The following is a 10,327-nucleotide window of genomic DNA, read 5'->3' on the forward strand; positions in this document are numbered from 1 at the left end:
TAGGCTTTGCTTTCAAGCTACTTCAATTCTATTCAAGATTATTGGAAGATGGTCTGATTTGATTGAAAAAAAAAACTGAAATGATAGTTTGCATATAAGACCACTAATTCAATAATGACACTTCCAATAGGTCAGAAAAAAGAAATTTGGATCTGAACATAAAATGACCCCCTACGTAGTATTCTTACATTAAATATTTATTGAATTAAACAATTGAATAGCTGGAACAGAAATATGACCAACTCCACCCTCCACAACATTTTCCAAAGTCAAAAAGCCCAGAAAAATTAACCAATATCTAGATATAACTCTAGACCATGGCAGAAAAGAGACTGGAACCCACCTTTCAAATTTACTGGTCAATATTCTTTTCATCAAATGATACTTCCATGGAAACACTGTAGCCTTGGGTTTTCTGAAATAAGAGTGAAAAGTATTATCAGGTACCCCTCTCCCAATATCCCAATTTAAAACAAGTAAAGCCATCTTATTAAATGAAATTGTTAATACCCCAAACCAAAACATCAGTTATCTAAGCAGGGCTTTCATCCACTATTTGTGCAAAAACAGTCTGTGAAAGCTTTTGGTGTCACACCCCTGGGAGAAGGTAGGCAGTGGGGGCATAAGAAATATCAGATTTGAGTATTATAATTCAATTTCACAAATATTTACTGAATCTAGCTCTCAACCTGGCCTTGTAACAAGTGCTTGGGTAAACCAAAATGAATACGACGTGAGATCTTTGTCCAAGAATTTCACAGTCTGGAGTGAAATAAGTGCAAAGAAAGTAGTATTTTAAAGGGAGCACAGAAGAGCTGACCTGTGAGCTGAATATTAGACATTGAGTAAGCATTTGTCTGGAGGAGGACAAGGAGAAAGGAGAAGATATTTATGCAGATGAAAGAGAGTGTGCAGCAGCAAATTCCTGTGAAACATCTTAATACTCAGGGAATTTTGGTAGCTCAATTTTGTTAAAGGAAAAAATGTCATAAGTAATGGAAGGAATGATTTTGGAGTCATCAGGGTCAAGGTTATCAAAGAGTTTGTAAAAGATGCTAAAGAAATGTGAATTTATTTTTGGTATTATGTGGAGCCATTATTTATTTGTTTAAAAAGAATATTTAGATTAGCAGCCCCTGAAAGAGGTGACAAGAAAATGGCCCAAAATTTGAATTTAGAGAGGCAGCAGTCATGGCAAAGATCAAGAGAAGGAAACATGATAAATTCTCTCAAATAAAGGTGTTTGCTGAAGAAGCATAGTTTAGTTTGGTTGTTACAGCTTGGTAAACAGGTTCTGGCAAGACCTGGCTCAGACTTCATATGGTATCATTATTCTCTGAAGTTTTCCCTAATCTTACCAGCACTATATATGAGAGATATTCCCTCTAGTTTCAGATACACATTACAGTCCAAATGGCACTATTTGGTGGCAAAGAGGAAGTAGCTAAGGGATGAAAAGCAAAGATGCTGACTCTCAAGTAGTCTCAAGTCATAGTCTCAGAGGGGATCAACACAGGGCAAGTCTAGTCCTCACCCCCTGGATTCAGGATCCTGTTTTTGTCAACAAGTCAAGAGAAAACTAGTTATAGGCCATGGAAATTTTTTTTTCCTTTCTTTCTTTCTTTTTTTTTCTTTTATTGTTCTCACACAGTTTATTTAGAAATTTAACAGTTAAAACATAGACATCTTCCCCTAAAATATATCACCCCTGCCACTCCTCAGCACACAGGCTCCATCCACCACCACTCCTGTCACTTTTCTCTACCTGGGTTCACCACACCCTCTTGCAATACATATGGTGTCCAAGACCCCAGCTATTTGGTAATACAAAAAGACTACAAACTTACACAAAAGAATCCCATTTACTTCCTTTTCATTAACACTATGAATGAAAGATTGAAGGGCAAACACATTACCTTCATCCAGAGTTGAGACTTCCCAAACATTCTTCTTTTTTCTTCCCTTAAGACATTAAAACCCAAAGCAGTTTCACAGACTACTGTAACTCTGATAATCCATTTTGCTTTTCTGGATGGCTAAGCTAGGGCATACTTTCCTTTCAAAGGTGATCTTAACTTCAAGACTGCCAGAAAGCAGTCTCCCAGTTGTAGCTTGGTCATGACTCTGCAACAGGCAAAGTTACCACACAGATGCAAATGATGCTTTAAGAGTTATCAAAACTTTTAAAAAAGTAATAGTGCATTAATATGGAGCCTCCGCATTTTTATGATGCAGCAAATTTCTTGATAGGTGGCAGCTTGAAAGGGAAGGCACTTTGTGCTAAAATTCAGAGGGTCTCTCATGAGAGAATGCCACAACAGAGAGGCTCCGTGGGCCCAAGCTGCAGGTGACCCTTTAGAGTGGGGAAGGAGTCTCCCCCAGCAAGGCATCTGCAAAGGAAAAAAATTTCAATCTTGCTTCCAAGGCAAAATGGTTACTTAAACTTGGAGAATAGAAATACCAAAAGAGAAGATAAGACACAGTTGAACAAAGGATTGAGGAGTGAACTTCCCAAGGCTGGCTCTGTACTCTCTATTGGATGGTTCCTTCGCCACTTCCAAGGAGCTTTTGGAGATCTTGCAGGAGCAGGAGTAGCACCTTGGCCGAGAGTGTTCCAGGCCTCCTGCCTCTGACTGGGCTTTCCTAGATGTGTTCTCAGGAATAAACTGAGTTCCTGTTGGTAGCACTTGCAAGTATTGATGGTTTGTGGCAACATCTGCCTTCGGGGTTTTTTGACACAGCCATGAAGAGAAAGTTAGGGCTTTCCACAGCAGCCAGGATTCCATGGCAATGCCCAATAGCTTTCTGGGCCTTCTAGAGCAACAGTGGATCAAGATGGTATCCCATCTACACTCAGAAAAGCATCATGAGTATTTTAAAGGGGGTAGGAGGGAAATAAATGAATGGATTGAGGATCTTTATCGTAGTACCATAAATAAAGTGCACCATGAATGGAGGCTATAAAGAGTCACTCGCTAGACACCGAGGTATAGGGAGAACTAGTGTCACCCCCTCCTCAGAGGAGGGTGGATCAATTCCTTCAGCCAGAATGCAGGCTGCTGAGGCTTTCTTTGTTGCTTTATTTCCTTAGTACTATGGCAATTTTAGCTGTAAACTAAAAAGAAACACTTAGTGGGCTTGGCAGGTAACATGTCACAGAATCACAGAAATTGGCTGATATTTGAGGAGTGTACGTTACAGTCTCAATAATGTTGGATGATGGCTGTTTTTTTCCCCCTTCATTCTGATGAACTTAGGAAAACTCAAGTTTTTTAAAATACCTATCAAATTAGCTTATGTGCCTTCTAAAGAAGCTGTTTATGGCTGATGTAGTAGAAACAGTTGTCTTTGTTCTATAAGTTTTCAGATGCATCATGGAAAAGAATCTATTTACTATCACATTTCAGGAGACTTTATATGACATACTGTGGGTTCCATAAACTTCTTGGAAGCTCTTTAGAAAGAGTTTATGTGATGTTGTATTAAGGACTCTGCTCGTTTAGGGTTCCAAGACAAGAGTACAATTTTGCTTTCTTCCTGTAGGAAGGTATTGTCCCCCTTAAGCCCTCAAAGTGCTTGTAGGTATAATTGATGAAGACCCAATCTTTGTTCTTATAGTCAGTCTCAGGGTGATTACTTGTTGTCTTAAGAATATCAGATTCTGGAAACTCATCGAAGTTTGAGGTATCATCAATGCTTTTGATTTCAATAGAAATTGCACCAGGTGTGTCTCTGATATGTTCCCATTCGATGCCTTTAAAAAAAAGAATTACTTTTGATTTCCTCAACACCAGGGGCTCCAATTCTATGTTCTCATTCACAACAGAATCTCAAAATTAGATCCTTGGCTTTCTCAGAGATGGGAACTTCTGGAGAAAAAGTCAAAGTTTCTTTCTAATTCATCACCTTCTTACATGTTTCTTGAGGGGTCTCAGAACAGAAAGTTGGGTAGCCGAGTAGCATCTTGTACAGGATCACCCCAAGTGACCACCAGTCACAAAGCTTGTACCAGGTCTGTATGAACATCTCAGGAGTGCCCACTGCAGAGAAGGCTAGCTGGCATCTATTTCTTTTCCAGGTTTCTGCTTTCCTTTTGGAATTCATGTTTTGGAAAGTGAAATTATTGGGGAGGCTGTGGTTCAGATTCCTGTAAATTCTCTTCTACATGCTTTCTTGAGTCTCATGCAAAGGCCAAAGTCAGAAAGTTTCACATGGCCCTTGTTGTCCAGGAGAAGGTCACCTGGTTTGATGTCTCTGTGGATGAACCCAAGTTGGTGAATGGAGTCTATGGCTAATATTGTTTCTGCTGTATAAAACCGAGCCTCCTCTTCTGTCAGAGTGTCTTTTTTCAATAGGGTCTTCATGTCCCCTCCAGGCAGGAACTCCATGATTAGGTAGAGGTTTAGCCTGGAACTTAAAATGGCAACTTGTGAATTTATGATGAGAGGTACATCTGTTGTCAGCAGAACTGAAAGTCTGAGTGGACAGATGAAGGCATTTGTTAAGCAAGTTAACTAAATGGAAGCTGAGTTTTGGTGGAACATTTGCCTGTGGGTGTGGAATCTGGAGAAAAGGTTGCATATGTATGATATATAAGGAAGACAACTGACCCAAGGACCCATATGCTCTGGCCTCTGTGAAGACATCCTCTCCCCAGCTGGGACCATATTTGGAGTCACAGGGAACAGTGATGCTGGGTTTCTGGACTCCTTGTGCCAGTATGGTTACCACTTTGAGGTACACAATGTCTTTATCCCAACATATGTCACTATAACTGATTGGATTTGTACTTATTACATGACAGATTCCAGCCCAAGTTTTCTGAGATTAGATCTGGGTTGCAGTTATTAGGGTTTGAGTGTTTCCAAACACTGACAGAATCTTGATGTACTCCCAAAGATGACTAACGCTGTCTGTTGTGGGTGGGTTTACTCTTTTCACATTTTGCTTTTCCACAAGTTTTGAGAAAGGACCACATGGCAGCCCACATGCACCCACAGCATGAACAAAATATTGACAGGCAATATTAAAAACTTAGTTGACAGTGATGAGTCTATTTCTACTACTTCTGTACATTATAGCCAGTTTGGTGGAAATCTGAAAGGGTGAAAGTTGGCACTTGTGATGGGGTGGGCTGCCATCTTGTTTGGACCAATTCAACATAGAATCAATGGAAAGAAAGACCACAGCAGAAAAAACAAGAGCAGTGATTTGTGGTCTCAGAGAAGTATAATCCTTCAATGAAACATATTTTTAAAACAGAGGATGTGGAGAGAATATTACATTATTGTAGACCAAAACAATGGTGAGGTGTGTGGGTGGGAAGTAAACATATTAAAGTCCTATTTTATAAAAGGGAGCCAAGAAATACTATTTTGGTTTCCCCTTAAATGTATGTAAAATATTAGGGACCAACTTTCACAGTCTAAGTGAGATCTGTCTCTTTCCAATCATTTTGGACTCTAAAATCAAGCAAAACCCATACATGGAGAAAACTAAACACTGAATAGGAGAAACTAAACACAGGAAGAAAAAGATAGCACCATGATCTTTTAAAAAAATGACTTACAGATATCTTGGATAAGAGGAACGAATACCTTTAAGATTTGAGGGCTTCTTTGTGTCGAGACAGTGGGAGTATTCCAAAAAGGACTGAGCCTGCGGATGATTCCCGGTCATGACAAGTGGAGCACCCACCAAAGGTTATGGCCATTTGTCTGCCCCAGATGAAGGAAAATGTCTTCTTTCAGATCTCACACTGACAGCATTCGAATTTTGCTTAGGCTTTTCTATCATTTCAGTTATTTTGTATGGACACATTCATTAAATGGGAATTGAAAATAACATTACTATTTGCTTCCAGAAATTGGAATTTCATTAAGTACAAAATGCTATAAAAGAAGAGACATTGAATTTTGAGAGATTCTAAGAATATAAGGAGGGAAATTATTTCCGGAGAATAATGTATCTCTCTCAGTGCTATTAAGACAAGCATGATTAATTTAAATTCATTGGTAGAGGAAAAAATATTGACTCTTTATCAATTTTGGGGGCAAATAAATTTAGGGGGCAGTATTAAATTATTTGTGACAGAAGGAGGATTTTATTTTTTGGCGTTTTATTTTTTTTCCTCTTTCTCTTTTTAAATTTCATACCACCCTTTGGAAGGAAAGCACAATAACAAATCCCTACTCCATGTCACTTAAATATTTGATTGGGAAATTATTTTTAAAGGCCCATTTTTATTCTTATTATAAGTTATCTCTAGTTTTAAGCATTTTGAATAACTCAGAAATTAAAATGTGCTATCAAAGAGGAATAAAATGTACATGTAGCACACAATAATAAATTGAAAATGACAGTGACATTCTGGGCACAGAGCCTTTATTTCAGCCTCTTGGTTAACATTCACTCTTGGTAAAGGTTTGATTTTTCTGCTTGCCTCTTTGTTACCAACTGTGACACTAATAGGGCTTAATTTCTCTTCACAATTCTTATAGACATATTTCTGGGCCAACTGCAAATATCCGTGAGACTGGAGGAGTTAATTAGGGTTGGCAAACTTTTCACTGAAGCATTGCAAATTAGTTACTTCAGCTGCTTCATATTTCAAAGTAGGATCTAATCTTAATACAAAATTGAACTGAAGGAATTTTTCAATGTCTTTTGAAAGGCTTCCATGCATTTAAGCAAGTGGAGGGCAACTAATTGTTGGTGGATGTCTTTGTTTACTAGAGCTGCATACCAAACTGCCAAAACCTCGGTGCTTTAAACAACAGAAATGTATTGTTTTAAGGTTTTGGGGGATTAATGTCTGAAATCAAGCTGTTGGCAGAGCCTGGCTTCCTCTGAAGCCTGTGGAGTCCTGGTAGTGTCTTGCCAGCCATCCATGACATCCTTCAGCTTGTGGCATAACTCAGTCTCTACCACTGCCTTTCTCTGTTTCTTTGTGCCAAATTTCCTCTCCTTGTGAAGACACCAGTCATACTGCATTAGGCCCACCCTAATCCACGTAGACTCATCTTAACTAATAACATCTTTAGAGACCTTCTTTCCAAATAAGGTCACATTCACAGGACCATGTCCATTTTGGGGAACACAATTCAACCCATAACTGTGGACTTGATGAGGATGCATCCGGAGGCAGTGGTACATGCATGGACTCTTCCTGATCTTAGAGATGTTACTCATTTCACGACCGTGAAACAGAACATGTGATTTGAGTGAGCATGATGCTATATGCACTTGTTTTGTCAGTCAGAGTTCTGACCCCCACTGTGTTCATTCACTGCTTGATGGGCAATCGCCCGGGGCCCACTCATCTGTCACTGACAAATGCCAGATCCTCTATGGTCAGGCCTTGGAGCAGCCTCCAAATGACAGCAGTGACTGAGAGGAGGCAGATGCCCAGGTGCTGAGTGTGCAGTTTCTGAGTGTCCTATTCTCCACTAACTTGCCTGTCCAGGAAAAGTGGTCTTGCAAAGGAAGACTGACAGTGTGAAAACTGGTCATAAATCATGAAAGGGCTCTTCCGATTGCATGGGACTGGCTACAGAGAATGAAGGTGAGAAGGGAAATGGATAAAGTCTTTTGAGAAATGTGTGTCTGTAATGTTGACTTTGTAGGTTTCATTATGCTACATTACACCTTTGAATTAAATGTTATGTGTTAGTGCCTGCCATCACAAGGATATACCATTCTGCCTGTGATGTTTGAATTTTATTGCAACACCTTGCCTGTGTCTACATAGTGGATCATATATATTATTACAACAAATTTCTTAATGCTAATCCATTCTTAAAACATTCTTTGGTCATTGCAATTTTTTTACCATAATAATGTAGACTATTTACTAGTATTTTATTTAGGATTTCTGCATCTATGCTAACGAATGATGTTTCTTTTTGTGAGATATCTCTGTTGGGTTAAATTGTATGTAGCAACAAAGCCATAGAAATTTTATAAACTTTAAAACATGTATTTGGTAGCTATTGGCCCATTCAAGGTTTTTATTTCTTACTTAGGCCAACTTAATTTTTTGTTTTATATTTCCATGCAAATAGAGACAGAACATGTAGGCTAAACATGTGTATAATTTTCTGACTCCATAACTATTAAGAAATTACCCCATGTGACCTGCTAAGATTATTATTCATTTGCCTCCTTAATTCGATGGGGGTGGGTGATCCCATATGTTTAAAGCCAGAATATCTGTTATCACATTTTCTAGTCCCCACAATTAAAGAAACCTACTAGGTGAGAGGGTACTCCATCTACAAATGATTCCAAAGTCCTTTATGACAAAGTGTAAATCTAGGCCTCTCAAGCTAATTCTATACTGGCGAGCAGGCAGCCTTCACTGCAGCTACTTTTTTTTTTTTTACCTATTTTATTATGTTGAGAAGAAAAACATCAGTGTTTACTCCTATATCCTCATCCTTTGACTTTGCTTCTTCTTCCCATCCCCATTGGCTCTCTTTTAGTCCACATCAACCTTATCTCTTGTATGAATCTTTTTAACAGCCCTTTAAATGATCTCTTGTCTATTCCTACTCCATTCCAATTAATTAGCAACACTATAACTAGGGAAAAAATTTAAAAAATGCAAATATGAGCATGTAATCATATGTAATCATGTGCAATAATTTGTAATCACATGTGATATAGTGATGTAATCATATGATCTCTACTGAAATAGAGATCCTATGAGTCCCCTAATTGCCCTTAAAATCAACTCTGACCTCCTCGACATAGCACAATAAAAGCAGCTCTCTAACCTCTGGCCCCATCTACATCCACAGTCCTGTCTCACGCCCTTCCTGTTGCAAAGGACCCTCCAGCCACTTACTTCCTTACATGCCCCTGGGTCTGTCACCATATGACCCTTCCTAGGCCTCCTCCCTCCAGCACACATCCCCTCTTCCCTCCTATAAATATTTCTCCAAGCCTGATCAACTCCTGTTTATCCTCCAGAGTCCATCTTCAATGTGACCCATTGAGGCTTCTTTTAGCCCCTCTCATGTTAGCTTAGGCCCTCCTGCTATTTGTTCTCATGGAATCTTCTCTTGGGCTGACAATAACACCCATGCCACTTTTTCCTAACACAGTGTTTAGTGTCTGTATGGCTCAGTAACCTGTAAACTTTACAAAGTCAAAAGCCAAGTCTTTCTTGTTCAAAGCTCATAGCTGTTCCCTAATTACTAGCCAAGTGCCTGGCATACAGTAGGTAGTTAATGTTTGTTGAAAAAAATGTTATAGCAACAAGGAAATAAGGAAATATAAAATGACAGGATTTTGCTAAGAGATATATTAGATGCGACTAAAAGGAGCAATACAGTCTCCGCTCATATAAGAAGATATTTTAAGAAATTTTCTCAAGTATACTTATTTAAAAAACTCAAAAATTATAGAATAGATTTTGTAATTCAGAAAAAGTATTCTAAAGTTTATCCAGATGAATAAACACAAAAGAGGGAAAAAAGCATTTTGAAAAACCATATGGGAGTGTTATAGTTTAACCAGATACTAAAATGTACAATGAAGCTGAAATAATTAAAATAATGTGTTATTTGAGCAGGAATAAACATAAAAATTAATTTAACAGCATAGAACCTTCAGAGATAATTTCAGGCACAAATAAAATTGGGTGAAAACAGGATAGCATTCTAAATGAGTGTTGTGATAACTTAATAAACAACTGTAAAAGAAAAAAATTAGATTCTCAAATCTTATACATAAGAACTAACAAAATTTTGTTATAAGAATGGAAGTGTTTATAAGTGAGCTTGTGCATTACCATTGGCTAGGCAAGGATCTTTAGGCATGACAGCAAAGGCAAAATCATACATTAAAAAAGATAGATATGAATACATACATTTAAAAATATGGTAATATACTATAAATAAAGTTAGAAGATACCCATAGTCTATAGAAATAATTTCGACGTAAATTGAAAAAACTGGGTTAATATCCCTAATGGTTAAGCTTTTTAAAAAATCACTGAGAAGACCAATACAATATGGAGTAATACGCCAATGGCAATCGATTTCAAAGTATGAAAAAGGTCTAGCTAACTAATGGACGCAAAAAATATTCAATCACACATAATCTGAGAAATGCAACTAGAAGTCAAATCAGATTCTACTTTTTTCAACTAGACATTGATAGAAATAAGTCATATCCAATATCGGTGGGTGACATGGGTGCGAAGGGGACATGCTTCTAAGCTGCTGGTGAGAGTTTAAATTGGTACTGATTTTATGAAGGAGCATTTGGGGATGTTCACATCTTTTAACCTTGTTATTCCAATCCTGTTTCTATTAGTGAA

General features: G+C 38.1%; 1 pseudogene; it reads right to left on the minus strand.

The window, feature by feature from the left end:
- Positions 1-3,482: 3,482 nt before the first annotated feature.
- Positions 3,483-5,679, minus strand: LOC119535479 (annotated as a pseudogene).
- Positions 5,680-10,327: the final 4,648 nt, after the last annotated feature.

This window comes from Choloepus didactylus, chromosome 5 (genome assembly GCF_015220235.1).
Source record: "Choloepus didactylus isolate mChoDid1 chromosome 5, mChoDid1.pri, whole genome shotgun sequence".
NCBI classification, from domain to species: Eukaryota; Metazoa; Chordata; class Mammalia; order Pilosa; family Megalonychidae; genus Choloepus; species Choloepus didactylus.